A 16,233-nucleotide genomic window follows, 5' to 3' on the forward strand; every position below is an offset into this window, starting at 1 on the left:
CCCCTCCCTCCAAGCTTCTCAGAAGAGGACAATTTTCAGGCGTTTTCTGTTTTAAGGAGTTTAAGGGGAGGTTTGCTCTTGGACAAGAAGACCTCTGCCTGCCCAGCAAAGAATCACTGGTAATGGAGGTAAGGAACTGGAGAACTCCACTTGGGAGCTGGAGCGGTAGAGCAATTTCATGTAGCAAGCTGAGGACTTGAAATACTGCAATCCATCTATTTCTAGTGAGCAGCAATATTCCCTCTCACAGCAGAAGCCATATAAATGTGTGTGTCGTGCTTTTCTTATGTACTCCAGAAGTTCTGCAGTGGATAAGGCCATTTATTTTGTTAAAATTTGGGATTTGGCACTTTCCATCTGCCAGAGCTTTGGAGGCTGCTGACTGCATCTACCATGAGTGGCACTTGCAAAGAGCATTTAACTTCTTTGTATCCAGGCCTCTAACTGCTTCATATTCCCAGCACATCTCTTAAATTGCCCCCAAACTAAACCCTATGATAACAGAAAGCAAAAGCTTTAACTAATATACCATGAGAAAAAGGGAGCTGTGTGAGGGCATGGCCAAGTCCTAGGATGCAGTTACATTAGCAGTGCTACCCAAACCATCAATCTTTAATGTGGACAGGAAAAGAATGACTCAGATGATGGAAATGGGCATTGACATGATGCAAAGCTGGAAGCTGCAGTTGAATTCTCAGAGCTGGTGAAAGCATTGAGACAAGTAGTGGGGTGCCAAAACCAGCAATTTATTCTACAGAATGCTTTTATTGTCAATGGAGAGGGTAGGTCAGCTGCAACAGAAAGGAGAAAATGAGGAAACATTTACATATACATTAGAAAGGAAGGTTCAGGGCAAATTTTGCAGTAACAACAGACTTATTTCCCCTCACCTAAGAGTACTGACCATCTTACACTGCTTTCCAGCTGTGTGGAATACAGAGGGAGCTGATACCCCCCCCCCTCTTTGCAATGCCACTTATCACCCCTACAATATACCACTAATTATCTATTCTGGCTTTCTGTTTTAACTCTAACTAGCACCAAGGTGTAAGCCTTGGTCAGAAACCAACCTGAAAGTACCAAACTCAAGCTCTCCGCATGCTGGAACATGTGGGTTACTCAATGGTGAGGAAAGTGATATGCACCAGGTATGAGGCTAATGAAAGAGTTCCAATTCCTGTGCAAACTCCTAAAAATAGGTACAAAAATGACAAATCTCTGCTCAGTTTTTGTCAGGATGAGCCCAGGGCCTGCTCAGAAAAATCACTGTGTCATTCTCATGCATCACCTCGAAGCGGGGTCCCAAGTTTTGGCTGAATAGAGCGTGCTCCTGGCTCTTCCAAAACTCCAGTAGTACGTCCCTCAACTGCCACACAGGGTGAGAGACACATCCACTGGCCTGACTCAGAGCTGGTGTGAGCAAAACTGAAGGGGCCTGTGAGAGAAGCCAAAGCAGCTTGTTAGAGACCCTGGCACAACACACTACCCAATCCCCACTGCAGGGTGGGATGGGGAAAGGTGCTGTCCTTGCAATCCACTGCTGCACGTTCCTGTTACTTGATTTCATAGAATCCCAGCCTGGTTTGAGTGGAAAGGACCTTAAAGCTCATTCAGTTCCAACCCCCCGCCACGGGCAGGGACACCTTCCACTAGAGCAGGTTGCTCCAAGCCCCTGCGTCCAACCTGGCCTTGAACACTGCCAGGGATGGGGCAGCCACAGCTTCTCTGGGCACCCTGTGCCACCACCTCAGCACCCTCACAGGGAAGAGCTTCTGCCTAAGAGCTCATCTCAATCTCCCCTCGGGCAGCTACAACGTCTACTACATTTACTTTAGAATATTAAAACCAACCCCAAACATACCAGAGAGCTGTTGTACTGTGAGACCATGAGAAAGACAGACCTGTAAACCATTAAACCATCACTATTTTTCAGGAGTCACTGTTTCACACACATAAAGTGAAGCTCAACGTGTCTTAGGGATTTTTGGGCTGTTTTCCTGATTAGTCATTTGCATGGAAATGAAGAAGTACAAATTCAGCAGTCATGTTCTGACAGCGTGGCAGGAGGTATTAAAGAGAGCCTGGAAGTATTACAGCATGAAGAGGAGCTTATGTTGGAGCCCAGCACACAGCAAAGAGGATGGATATGCATGCACCCAAACCGAACTGGATCCACAAACCTGCCAAACCTTCCCAGTGATGGAACAGAACAAGACACAGCACTCACCTATTTGGGCCAACACATCTTCCAGCATGTCCTTTGCAGACTGTAGCTGTTTGAAACCCCCAAACATGTCCTGGAACTCAGAAACCAGCTCTTCCAAGCCCTGCATCTGGCAGAATGAAAAAGTCATCTGCCTGAGTGTAATAGATCACAGATGCCAAGGCCACATTCATTAACTGCACCAGCAGCCACATCCTTGCAGCAGACTCTCGTGCAGCTCTGCCTTGTCATTTCCTCATCAAAGTGACACTTCTAGATTTAGTCTTGTCCCTTCTCATCCTGTTTATATGGCCGACAGACCTGACTGATTTCATATTGGCAAGAGAACTGAATCCTAATGTAAACCTTTCTTTTAACTTCAATTGCAGGAGCTGTCACAGAGCTGGGATTCAAGTCATACCCAGTGAAATCTAACCTGCTAAACGCTCACGTTGGCTCCGGGGCAACAACAACAGTCTGCACGGTGTTGGAAATGGCCGTGGCCAACAGCAGACCCTGCTGAGTGATGAGAGAAGCTGAGAGCTGACAACAGCCTGTGCCCAAAAATGCTTGGGAACCACTGGCAGGCAACAGAGAGCTCCGTATGAAGGCACTGAGTGTGCTAGATGAATCCAGCAAGAAGATTAAAGCATAGCTGCAACTCCCAGCCTAGATAAAACTTGCAGATTAAGATCATGCTGTAGGCATGTAAAACACGTTACCACTCCTTTCATGAGAAGTCAATCTAAAGCTGTTTCCATCAGGCTCTGCTGTGATTACAACCAAGCTTTCATTCTCAAGGTGCTACTGTACCAGGAGAAGAGGCAGGAGTGTTCAAAGATCGTCTCCTTTTGTGGTAGGCACCTGCCAGAAAGCTTGGCAACCTCAACGCTGTTATTTCCATCTCTCAAATATTTAGTGCAGGAGCTCTGATTATTTAAAAATACAGAGATGTTTTCATCTCTCCAAGCTAGATGATTATAGGTGTTGGTATACAAGTGCAGAAATGTGGCTAAATGAAAACAAGCTAAAGAAAAGAAGAAGAAAACAAACAGAAAACGGGAGAGCACCTGTGTTTACTGAACATAATATGACCAGAGAGTGTGTTTTTGAGGGAGGAAAAAGCAATGCCACCTATGATGAGAACTTCATTACAGTGTTTGAGTAACATGACATGCAGTTATTAGTGAAAACAAGGAGATGAGCAGACAAACTGAAGCTAAGGAGCTGGCTGAAAAGAAGTCATTCATGTACTTGAAATAACAGGTTGAAGAATTTACCTCTCAAGTGCCATGAGGACTTGTCTTAGCAATGATCTGCCAGTGCTTCCATAGAGACACTGGCTCAGAAAATGCTGATGGGAAGGTTAAGATGTATTGTCAGCACAACACAGAGACAAATGATTGAGAACTGGAGGCCTAGGAACAGAATGAAATTCATGGGAAATCCAAGAGTATGAAATTAAAGCATCAATATTATATATTAGGGAGCAAACAACGGACTTGAGCTAGAATGTGGAAACTAAATGAGTTAAAAGTGACTTTGGAGTAAGGTCTCCACATGATTAAATTCAAAGTGAAAGGCCCACAGACCACGCAACTATTTGAACACCTAATTTTTTGGTCAGGGATTTGTCAATATTCATTTTAACCTCCCGAAAGGTTCCCAAGAGAGTTTCTTCTCTGTGCAGCTCCCTCGTAACGTGTCTCTAAAGTAAAGTATACGTATACCTTTTCAGAGCATCTGACTTCACCAGATGATGTTTCAGCTAGGAACATGTACCAGCTAGAACTGATAGGGCACACATTAAGTGTGCTGATCAGCAAGACAGCACCTCTTAATCTTGGGATCTAATTAAAAGAAGAGATTACAATAATCAAGGCAGCTCAGCAGTGCACGACGTATGCAAATGGTTGCTCTGACGCCACTGATGGCTTTTTATGCAACAGCCAGAAGACAAAATACTTCTTGAAACCAGTTACAGAGACATAAAGAACAGAGACTTTATTTTCTTAAGACTCTGTATCTTTCTACTTAACCGAGGTTCGTGGCTCAAAGAAATTCCATGTTTCATGCAGCAGTTGATCTCTTAAATAAGATTTCTTCCAGTGCCTAAAGGCGCTACAAGAAACCTGGAGAGGGGCTTTGGACAAGAGATGTAGGGACAGGACAAGGGGGAATGGCTTTAACCTGCCAGAGGGGAGATTGAGATGAGCTCTGAGGCAGAAGCTCTTCCCTGTGAGGGTGCTGAGGCGCTGGCACAGGGTGCCCAGAGAAGCTGTGGCTGCCCCATCCGTGGCAGTGTTCAAGGCCAGGTTGGACACAGGGGCTTGGAGCAACCTGCTCTAGTGGAAGGTGTCCCTGCCCGTGGCAGGGGTTGGAGCTGGATGAGCTTTAAGGTCCCTTCAACACAACCCAGGCTGGGATTCTACGATTTATCTGAGGGGAATTCAAAACAGTAACTTTGCACCATTCTGATGCAGGGAGCTTCAGGGACACAATCAGGTACAATATTCTGGCTGCCCTATCCCTAACGACATGAGAGGAACTCCCTGTGTTGTCACAGCCTTCACCCTGCCCCAAGCCTTGTTTTTCCAAGAGTTTTCCGAGTTTCAGTGTGACCATTTGCAGTCCCCTCTTTCAGACAACAGAATGTTACCATTTACTGCTTCAAAGGACCCAGATTTAACTTGTTGCCTTTTAGAAGCTGCAGTGTGAAGTACAAACCTTATGTGCCTAATCTAGCTTTCACATGCTTGAATAAGCACACCAGATAAACACCACCTTCGCTTCAAACTTCTCATCATAGCAACCTCACATCAGTGTTCCAGATAATGCAGAGGCTCTAACACCACGAGCCATAACTGCTAAAAGGTCTTTTATAGACTGAATTATGTTTATTCTCGTCATAAAAATTAGTGTGGACTTCGCTAGGTAGGATGTATTGAGATGTTTCACAGCAGACTCACTGCCCTGCAATTTGGGTTGTTCACAAGGTCTCTGAAACAGCACATGATCAAACTAGTAGTGGTATATCACAGCACTCCAGAGGTATTGGTGCCATCAAGATAGAAGCAAATCTCAATTCTTTCAAGCTGTTTTGTTCCTAGAATAAACCAACAGGTGAATTCATAGTCCCTTCATATCCTCACGTAGCAAGTGCCACAGAACATAATCAGATTATGGATTGATGTGGTACATCCCTGAGGCACACATTCAAATTTAACCACTCTTTCCATGACAGTGCTCAGGCATAAGTTTTATGTGATCCTCATGGCTCCTTTACACTTTCACTCTGTGCAAAGTCAGGTTAAATCTTTCCCAAATTTCGCAGTGTAGAAAAGCCATCACATGAGTGTTTGCCTCACTAAAAAGCGAGGCTTTGGGTTTATAGCCTTTGGTTTTTAACAGCACTACAAACAAACGACACAAAACCAAACCAAGTCGAACATTAAATTCTTCTAAGAACTGCAAATTGCTGAAAAATATCCATAAAGTGCTTTCATTTGTCACATGGTAGCAACTTTCTAGATTAAACTAACTCCAGAAAGCTGTTTCTTCTAGTTTTACCATGACTACCCATAGCACTTCAGTCTTCACTTTCAGCTCTGCCAGTCTGGCAACAGAAACGAATGAACAACATAGATCCAAAACACCACCTCAAGCCCACCTCCCACATCAGTAACAGCAGCAAAAACCTCTAAGCCCTTTTTGGTGGGACCATGTGAAGGAAATCTCAAGGAAGATGGCACGGGGTTTGTATCTGCAGACCAAAATATACTAGTATGGTTCAAGATTTTCCTCGTGGCATCGCTGCATTAGAGCCATGAAAGGCTCAGAAGGAAGAAAACTTCATCTGTGCCTCCTCACACATGTATTTCTTCATTTCCTCCAAGACAAAACCAGGGCCTAAACGCCCCAACAGCAACCAAAGTGAAGAATCCCTCCTCTCTGCTGTGCCTCCTACCTTATGTGCATAAGGCTTTCATTTTTGTCACTTGGAAATGACAAACCTGTCTCCTCATTTTCCAGAAACAAATGACTGTAACTGCATATCACCATCATTAGGTTGGTGACAGCCAAATTTGGCTAAGTGCTAGTTTTTACTAGTTCAGCACAAAGCTTACCTGTCAACCCATGGATTGTTTGAAGTGTTCAGGTTTGTGACAAAAAATGACAGCTTCCCTTCTCTCACTTTTATTTTGCATGAGCAAGGAAGTGTTATATATTAGTGAAATCCACAGTAAATGAGTTTTTCCCAAGCCCAAAGCAAATCTTACATCTCCCTGAAGCACACTACTAGTCCCATTAACAGCCAAAGTGCTGGAAGCCTGCGCTGTCAAGCAACACCAGGGCAAAACCTGTGTAAAGAGCAAAGGGGAGAGATCAAGGCAAAGTCACACATCCTGTACAATGTGAAGAGGAGAAAAGGCAGTGCTGCTCCAGACAGTGTGGAAGGCAGCCAGCTCAAGGTGTCACAGACACATAAACAAGCAGTCACCTTTCCAACGGAAGCAGCTATAAAGCATCCTGAGCAAGTTGAAGCAAGGCAGGAATGTGGTTGTGTCATCACCCTTTTAGCCCTTTATTTTCCTAATGACTTCTGCAGATAAACTTCAGTGCCTAAAAGGAGTTCTTGGCCCTGAAAACTCAAAATCCTTGTATTTATCCACAAACCACCTTATCAGGTGAGCAGCAACTACGTGATCCTCCCCCTTGTATGGCCAAACCTGGACTGGCAGAGTCATATCCATGGATCAGGCTGGGGTTAGGGAGAGTTTAGTGGGTTTTCTTTCAACCTCTAGTATCTTCACCAACATTGCACAGAAATGTCCCAGAGTAGGTCTTTCTTATCAGGGTATTTATCCACTTAAACAAAAAAGGCATTGAAAGCAAACTGCTGAAACTCTTCGACCTGTAGAGCTCCAACACTACGTAAATATCTGTCCCCAACACCCATTAACCCACCAGTGATTCCCAAACCCACTAGTGGTTTCTAAAGCTCTTTGGTCTCCATTCCCATGCTTCCAAAACCTTCCAGGAGACTGGCAAGAACCCACCATAACTTATTCCACAAGGCAGTCTTGGTAATATCCAAATACATATCAACTACCATCTGTAACTAGATTTATAAACCAAGATCATCTTCGGTGTCTGTATTTCCACTAAAATAGCTCTCACTGCAATTACTACATTCATTGGTGCTTCTGAATGAGTTACACACAGAAAGTGTTTATAATGTTATCAGAGATGAGCTACAAAGTGTCCCTTTATTAGAAAGCATCTCTGCTCTGACAAAACCTGCCTGCATTCAGCCCTCCTGGGTAAGGCAAGCAAACGATTGTGGTCAAATCACCCCAGAACAATACAGCAAAGCTCAAAGAGGAAAACAAAGTGATGTAGAACAGCCTCCACAGACAGATGTACTTAACAGACTGGGATGATACAGCTTGGAAAAGGACTAAAAAACAACCCGAAGAGAGAAAACTGAGAACACAGATGTATATAAAATTGCGAATCAGGTGGTGACTGGAAAAAGGTTCTTTCTTCTTTCTCATACTACAAAACCTAGAAGGCACTCAGTGAGGTTACTATTCATTGGCTTTAAAGAAACCAACCCAGGAGTTCTTTTGGCACAAATTGGGAGATTTATTGCAGAAGCTACAGGTATAAAGGGCTCAAAAGGTCTTGGCAAATCCACCAGGTCTAACAGGCACTATCAAACACGACTGGCAGCACCTACCCTCTAGCTCGGGCCACCTCCAAAGCCTTCACCTCATGGGGGGGATGATTTCTGTGCTGTCCATGTGTGCTCCTCTGCTTGCCCTCTACTTGGACTGGAAGAATTCAATGTATTCCTCTCTCCCATCCCATACACGTGAATTCCATTTCACCGGGTTTGCCATTCATTTCCTACCACCCTCATTTCATTTTGGCACCTTGTACAAAGCAGGACTGGACATGTATTTTCATCCAGTGAAACCACGAGAGGAATCAATTTGATCTCCAAGGCAAGTTAAGAGAAACGGACTCCTATGTTTACTTAGCAATAAGTACGCAAGTATTTCATTAGATCTATATGCTACAAACAGCATCTTTCAAAGCAACAGCAGCAGCCACAAGCATGAAGTGTTTCATTTTCTTACACAGATCGATGCTTTTGGTATTATTTTTCCCTGCTTATCACTGCTGAAGTGTTAACCACCCACTTCCACATCAAAACGCTACTACAGGTAGAGGCACATCTCCCACCCGGTTCTGTTCCTGCCATCTTACACAACGCTGTTTCGAAGGAACAAGCAATTGAAGCTGCTGCCCCTTTGCAGCCATTCCCAGATTGATGCCGTATTTCAAGCGACAGACTGTGAACACGCTCTGCAACCACGGCATTTCATTTCGAAGTCAGCACTTGACACGTTGAAGTATTTGGAATTCCTCAAGTCTGGCTGTCTGCACAGTTGCATAATTTGAGCAGGGATAACCTACTTCTAACCAGGCGAGAGAGAAGAATGTCAACAGACAATCCCTTCTACGTCAGGGGACATCTCCTTCCTCGTCACGTGCCAGCAGAAGCAGCGCTGCTTTGTCAGTTTGACTTTCTCCTCGTTTAAGCTGGTAGATTACAATGCTTAAAGGGAGTGAGTGACGTTACACAGACAGGAATACACTCCAGTGTTCTCAAAGGCCTTTGAGAAAGAAGTTTACCCCATGTAACACCAGTGAAACACTAGATGTGAGCAAGCGACACAAGCACCAAGACCTTCTCCGTATCAAACACCGTTCACCTCTCAGCACAGGCATCGCACATCCATTCCCAAGAAGGGCATAAAATTAAGAAGCCTCCTTTGAGCTTTTGGATGCATCCAAAAATACTAAGCTTCGCACAGGGTGAGGGAGGGGAAAGAAAGCTGCTTGTGATGCGCGTTGCAAAGAGCTGACCCGACCCTCGTAGCTGCACACATTTGCTACAGACACCACAGAACGAAACCACCCCTTTTAAAAGTTGCCAGAGTTTATGATTAACCTCCTGTTGCAACAAACATGGCAGGGATTCAGTTTCACTTGCTGACTGCTTCTCTTACGTATTACAGCACAAATACATAAGGACAAACACCCCCCCCCCCCCCCCCCCAAACCTCACAGTCACAAAAGGCAGAATTCTCTCACCCTGTAAACAAAACCAGCACAAAACCTTCTGCATGGGAAACCGAGCGCGATCCTCCCTCCTGACAAGTCAGCATCCGTGCAACATCCACCTGGGGAGACTAAAGCAGGGCTGGAAATTCCCTTCCCCTGGAAAGGGACTGCTTGGAGTGTTCACACCAATTAAAGTTTCGGATTAAAACCAGCTGTTTAAATAGAAGTAGTCCTCAGGGAGAGACACTTACAGCATTGTAACTGGTTTCTGGTATAAACAGTTGTACATCAATGGAGGCATTTATGCTGGTAGAGCTGTGTCTGCGCCAGCAGGTTAACACTTGTTCAGCTCCAGCCCCTTAAATAGATGCACTTAAACCCAGGCAAGGTCTCCAGGTGCATCACACCTTGGATCTGCGTCACATGGAGACATCAAGCTGCAGGAAGAGACCTTGACGGCAGGAGAATGAGAGAGTCATAGAATGGTTTGGGCTGGAAAGGACCTTAAGGTCATCTAGTTCCAACCCCCTGCCACGGGCAAGGATGTCTCACACTAGACCATGTCACCCAAGGCTCTCCCCAACCAGGCCTTGAACACTGCCAGGGATGGAGCATTGACCAAAAGCACATCGCACTTGAAACACCCTAAAACCACTCCTGGGTGCTAGACTGTGGCCAAAGCCATTCCCACACGGTGTCACCTTGCAGTGTCCCCACACATGACAGACAACACGTCACCCAGCCTTCAAAACCACACAGCTAGAAGGTGGGGAGCTCACCCTTCACCTCTCGAGTTCCCTGGCTCAGTGGGTGAGCTCCAGCCAATAACAGCTAGGATAAATGGAATAAAAACTAAAGAAGGGGAAAAGGAAAAGCCTCACATCAGGCAGAAGCACAGGAGGACAGTGGGGGCAGACACGTAACTGGGAAACCTGACAACCTCCCCATGTGGTTATGGCAAACCAAGGACCTCGTGCAAGGAAAGCAGGAGACTTCTAGAAACATCAGAATGGGCTGGAAAATAATGGATATGGCTGGAAAACAAAAACTGAATGTGCTTTAGACCTGTGCTTTCCAATTTGGGAGCTCCAGATACCAAGGAAGCACGCAGACTACTTACTTTTACTCCAGTGGGATGCTCAGCAGAGGAACCCCAAGGAAGTCAAAGCAAAACACAAGGTAGGGTTAACCCGAGTGTGTCACACTGCAGTATCAGCAGGACACGTGAAGAAAAAGGGCTGAAAGTCTCAGTTGTGAGCGATGTGACAGGCAGCCACGAAGCAGAGCCAAGAAGAGATAAGAAATGGGTAAGATCGGGTGACCTCAAGCACGTGTAGTGAGGAAGTGCCACGGGCTGGGGGCAGGCCCCGAAATAGCTGCTGCTGGGTGTCTGTGGGAATGAGCAAGACATGAAAGGACAGTGGAAACGTTCCCCCTGGAAGCGTGTGAGGAGGAATTCTGGCCTGCCTCCCAAAGGCTACTGGTGACATGCTGCCTGTGCCCTTCCTGATGTGCACAGCAGGGGACACAGCCGGTCGGCAGTCAGTGGGAATACCCTGCTGTGTGTTTATATCAAACCAGAGAATCAACCAGGTTGGAAAAGGCCTTTAAGATCATCGATTCCAACTACTGCCCAGCACTGCCAAGGCCACCACTAACCCATGGCACTGAGGGCCTCGGCTACACGGTTTGGGAACGCTTGCAGGGACGGTGCCTCCAGCACTGCCCTGGGCAGCCTGTTCCAATGCCTGAGCACCCTCTGGGGAAGGAATTGTTCCTCATCTCCATCTAAACCTGCCCTGGGGCAGCTTGAGGCCGTTTCCTCTTGTCCCATCCCTTGTTCCTTGGGAGCAGAGACCAGCCCCCTCCTGGCTCCATCCTCCTGTCAGGCAGCTGTAGAGAGCGATAAGGTCCCCCCTGAGCCTTCTCTTCTCCAGACTAAACCCCCCCAGGTCCCTCAGCCGTTCCTCATCACACTTGCGCTCCAGGCCCTGCTCCAGCTCCATTGCCCTTCTCTGGCCCTGCTCCAGCACCTCAATGTCTCTCTTGTAGTGAGGGGCCCAGAACTGAGCACAGGATTTGAGGTGCAGCCTCACCAGTGCCCAGCACAGGGGGACAATCCCTGCCCTGGTCCTGTGGCCACACGATTTCTGATCCAGGATGGATGCTGTGGGCCTCCTTGGCTACCTGGGCACAAGCTGCTCAGTGTGTGGGTAGAAGGAGACAGACCCTCCCTCATCAGCAGGCAGAACAAGCTCCGCAACACAAACAGGAGCTGGGCTGGAGGAGTCACCCCTTAAGCTTTGGTGAAAGATAGGAGCATGTTTATTTGGGTGAGAAAAAACCCAATCTTTACAGCTTTTGTAGGCAGGAAGAAGCCTCCTGAGGTGTATGTAAGAGGCTGTGGTGGTCAAGCATCGAGCAGCACACGTGTGCGTGGAAAGCAGCACAGCAGGTTTTATAAGGCAGCAGCACCCTTGCCCCGTGTGTATGAAGTGAGGCAACAGGCTCTTGGCAAGCAAGAAACAGACTATACCCCCCCCCCCAGCATCTGTCAATGTTTATGTTTGCATATAGGAAAATAACCCCAAATACATGGAAGGAGAGCAGGAAAACATGAAACAGATCTCGGAGAAGGATATCCTCGTTGTGCACGGACACGGGCACACACAGAGGCAGCACACCCCGGCAGATGGGCAGCAAGGAACATGCAGAAGGGGGTGTTGTAGGGAAAACACCAACAACAACAAAGGGACAGCGGGCACTGCCTAACAGCCAGTGGGAATCCCTCTTCTCCTTCCATAAGCCTGCAGTGGGAAGCAGCAGGTATCCCGCTGGGATGCGGGAAACAACACAAACCCCTCCTTTTCCCCTCACAACCAGACTCCAGGCAGCGATGGGACGCGCGGGCAGCGCAGCTCCCTCGGGATGCACATAAACACCATCATTCCCTATGGACGGAGCTCGTGTCCGTGTGTCCCCGGAACGCTCCGGGGAGGCTCGGGGGTGACACGGCCCCTCGCGGGCGGGGGACACCGGTGGGAAGCGCACCGTGGGGTGGGGAGAAAGCCCGGTCACCGCAGATCCCCCCCCCCACAACCCGCCCCACATCCCTCCCTCCCTCCCTCCCCACAGCGCGGGGGGCGCGAAGGGGCCGGCCCGCGGGGTGCAGCAGCCAAAGCCCTCCCCGGGGTGGGCGCCCGCCTGCGCGCTCAGGGCCGCGGTCCTCCGCCCCCTGAGGGGGAACCACGGGCCCCCAACGACCACCATGATCATCATCACCACAACCACCATCATCACCACCATCATCATCATCATCATCACACCACACAACCACCACCCCCCCCCCGTTACCTGCGCTCGGCGGGGCGCGCCGCGGAGAGGCCGAGCCCACCTATCTCGGGCCGCGCCGTGGCCTTGCCATGACGGCGGGCGGGGAGGCGGCGGCGGATGCTGGAGATGAAGGTGACGATGAGGAGGAGGAGGAGGATGATGGTGATGAAGCCAAGGCCGCCGCCGCCTCCCCCTCAGGCGGGGCGGAAAAAGGCGGGAAAAGAGGAGGAGGAGGAAGGGGACGGGGGGGGGGGCGCGAGGCGCGCGCGAGCCCCCCGCGAGGCGCTGCTGGGGGGGGGGGGGGGGGGGGGGGCGGTTCCCGGCGGGTCCGCGAGCTCCCGCGCGCGCCGCGCCGCCCCGGCCGGGCACTTTGTTTGTGTCCCACAATGCACCGCGGCGCCGGGGCGGGGGGGGGGGGGGGGGGGGGGGGGGGGGGGGGGGGGAGAGGGAGAGAGCAGCGAGCGGGGAATGGCGCCTGCGCGGTGCGCGCAGCGCTGGGACCGGCACCCCGCGGAGGGCAGCGCTGCGGACACCGCGTTCCGGGCAGGGCACGGGCCTACCCGGCACCGCGTCCTGCGCCGCGGAGCGGGGCCTGGGCCACGGGGCCTGCACACAGACCGGGGCGGGCACGGTCCTGCCCCGCACACCGGGTCCTGCCTCATGGGTCCTGCCACACAGACCGGGGCGGGCACGGTCCTACCCGAGAGCGGGTCCTGCCCCATGGACCGCGTCCTACCTAGAGATCGGCTCCTGCCCCACAAACCGGGTCCTACCTAGAGACCGCGTCCTGCCCCACAAACTGAGTCCTGCCTAGAGACCGGGTCCTGCTTCATGGATCCTACCCACAGACCGGGGTGGGCACGGTCCTTCCTCAAAGACCGGGTCCTGCCCCGCACACCGGCGTGTGCATGGTCCTACCGGGGCGTTCCGGTGTGAGCACCGTCCTACCCCAGGTACCAGGCTGGGCACGGTCCTACCGCGGAGAGCGGGGGACTCTGGGGCGGGCACGGTCCTACCCAGAGACCGGGTCCTGTCCCACGGACCGCGTCGTACCGAGAGACCGGGTCCTGACCCATGGGTCCTACCCACAGACTGGGATGGGCACGGTCCTGCCCCATGGGTCCTACACACAGACCGGGGTGGGCACGATCCTACTCCACAGACCGGGTCCTGCCCCACTCACCGGCGTGTGCATGGTCCTGCCAGGGCGTTCCGGCCTCAGCACTGTCCTACCCCAGAGACCAGGCTGGGCACGGTCCTACCCAGAGGCCAGGTCCTGCCCCACAGACCGGGGTGGGCACGGTCCTACCGCACAGACCGGGTCCTGCCCTACAGACCGGTGTGTGCATGGTCCTATCGGCCGTTCCGGGGTGGGCACGGTCGTACCGCGGCGACCGGGGTGCCCCGGGGTGCGCAGCCCTCCATCGGGACTCCGTCCATCGGGACCGGAGTGCTCCTGGGAGCGCAGCGCCCGGAGAACCGGGGTGCTCAGGTCCCCCGGGTTAGGACCGTGCACACCGGGCATCACACATACACACACACAAGCGCTCTGGTGCACCGGAACCGTGGGCAGGCTACATCGCAGCCCCACGGTGGTCCGGTGCATGCACCCCCGGGGCCGGGACCGTGCACACCGTGCATCCCATCCCCACATGCAACCCCAGGGCCCATGCCCCTGCAACCCACCCTCCAGTTTGCATCCCCCCCCATCAAGTTTAGAGTTAAGGGGTCTCTAATGACCCCACCCCTATAATTTGATCCAAATCTGGGCTAACTCAGGGTAAGCCCGGCTTAATTTAATGTGACTAGTGCAACCGTTCCCTCCATGGCTTGTTGTACCTTGTGTTGGGGGTTATTTCTTCTTCTTGTTGGGCTTTCTTCATGATGAGAGCTCAGTAGTTGCAGCAGGAAACAGATTGAGAGGCAACGGTCCAAAAATGTTCATCAGCCCTAAAAAATTTAAACCCAGGCCTGGAAAACACCACGATGCTTCAGCAGCAGTAACAACAATAATGAGGCCAAACTCCTTGTGCTGTCATAAAAACCCTGGGACCATTTTAGATGATTCCTGGCAAAAATGGGGCGAGAAGCAGAGCTTCAGCCATCTCCAGGGTTGGACATTGTGCTGTTTAATTCTCGTTTTGCTTCCCCTGTGCAAAGCAGGAGCAAACAGCCCAAATCTCAGCAGGTTGCAGGTGTACATGGGTTGATTCCATGTTCATAAGATATAATCTGCAATGAAATACCTGCTCCTGGCTACCCACAGTCACTTCTAATAAACTCGTGCTCAGGCCTTATCTTCAAAATGCTGCTCCACAAAGAGTCAAGCTGGGGGTGTTTGATAATGAAACGGTTGTAAAAGGAGTGATTTCGTCAACCAAGAGCCGACACCGCTACCTGAAGATGTTGAATCTGATTTGCCTCCATGGGTCAGGTGTCACACCTCATGGAATGGCTTCAAAATGCTGATCCGTAACAATTAGAATCCCAGAATCCCAGCCTGGATTGGGTTGGAGGGACCTTCTCTTCTCCAGGCTGCCCCAGCCCAGCTCTCTCAGCCTGGCTCCAGAGCAGAGCTGCTCCAGCCCTCGCAGCATCACTATGGTCTCCTCTGGACTCACTACAACAGCTCCACATCCCTCTTGTGCTGTTGCCCCAGAGCTGGATCAGGACTGCAGGAGGGGTGTCACACACAGTACAGGGGGAGAATCCCCTCCCTCGGCCTGATTAAATGAGTAAAGTTCATATTAATGCAGCAGAGATGCTTGGTCATTACTGAGGGTTGTTACACCTCATGTATCCTGCTTGAGACTTGCTCGTGGGCTTTGCACAGGAGGGAAATAGGGTCCAAGCCCCCCAGATTCATATCTGGAAGACAGTAAAGTTCAGCGGGGTCTATGTTCTCGCCATGCTTCGATGTGATAACAAAATAAAGCAGTTAAACCAGCTTTTAAAGCTGCCCAGCCTGGAAATAAGCCATAAAACTGCACAGTGAAAGAGCACCTTGACTTAGTTTTTAAGGAATTAATTCGTTATACAGAAATACCACGAGAATTAAAGCATGGATAGGATACCCAGGCTTCCCCCAGAGCAGAGATGAGCACAGGGTGCTCGGATCAGCATAGAGACCTTGGATTTGCCTCCAAATCAATGGCGTTTTCCCAATGGGAAAGCAAGCTGCCTTGGTTCTGCAGCGATTCCTGGAGCGGTGTCATCTGCTGGAGTAAATCAGGGAGGGAGCTGTGTTGATTTACTCCGGCTTGGGTTTCCTGAGCTGCTCGGTCATCTTTTACTGCTGTTTGCAGTTTCCCAGCAAGAGGCATTGCAATGAATTCCCAAAATACTGACTCCTGGTATTTTCCTGGGAAGGGGATTTGCTCTTATGTGCATTGTACAACATCATGGCCTCGATTCATGGGCACAGGTGGAGCAACACGAACATAAACCCTGAGTAAATCAGTGGTAAATGTGGTCTGTGCATCTACTGCTCACTTACAGGGACCTCAGGAGCCTCTTGGCTGGAATTGGATGGGTATAAAACACCAGTGGGAGAACAAGGA

At 50.1% G+C, this 16,233-nt stretch overlaps 1 protein-coding gene across 4 annotated transcripts in view; it reads right to left on the minus strand.

The window, feature by feature from the left end:
* ZBTB44 (zinc finger and BTB domain containing 44) overlaps positions 1–12,837 on the minus strand; it is a 34,319-nt gene extending 21,482 nt beyond the window's left edge. For 2 of the 4 annotated variants that reach the window (XM_030505318.1, XM_030505317.1), the window contains exon 1: positions 12,695–12,837. The gene's annotated coding sequence lies outside the window, so the exon portion shown is untranslated. The remainder of the gene's footprint in view (positions 1–12,694) is intronic. The other 2 variants (XM_030505316.1, XM_030505319.1) reach the window with 2 other exon arrangements.
* Between the last annotated feature and the right edge of the window lie 3,396 nt (positions 12,838–16,233).

The sequence above is a fragment of the Strigops habroptila genome, chromosome 17 (assembly GCF_004027225.2).
Source record: "Strigops habroptila isolate Jane chromosome 17, bStrHab1.2.pri, whole genome shotgun sequence".
Classification (NCBI taxonomy): Eukaryota; Metazoa; Chordata; class Aves; order Psittaciformes; family Psittacidae; genus Strigops; species Strigops habroptila.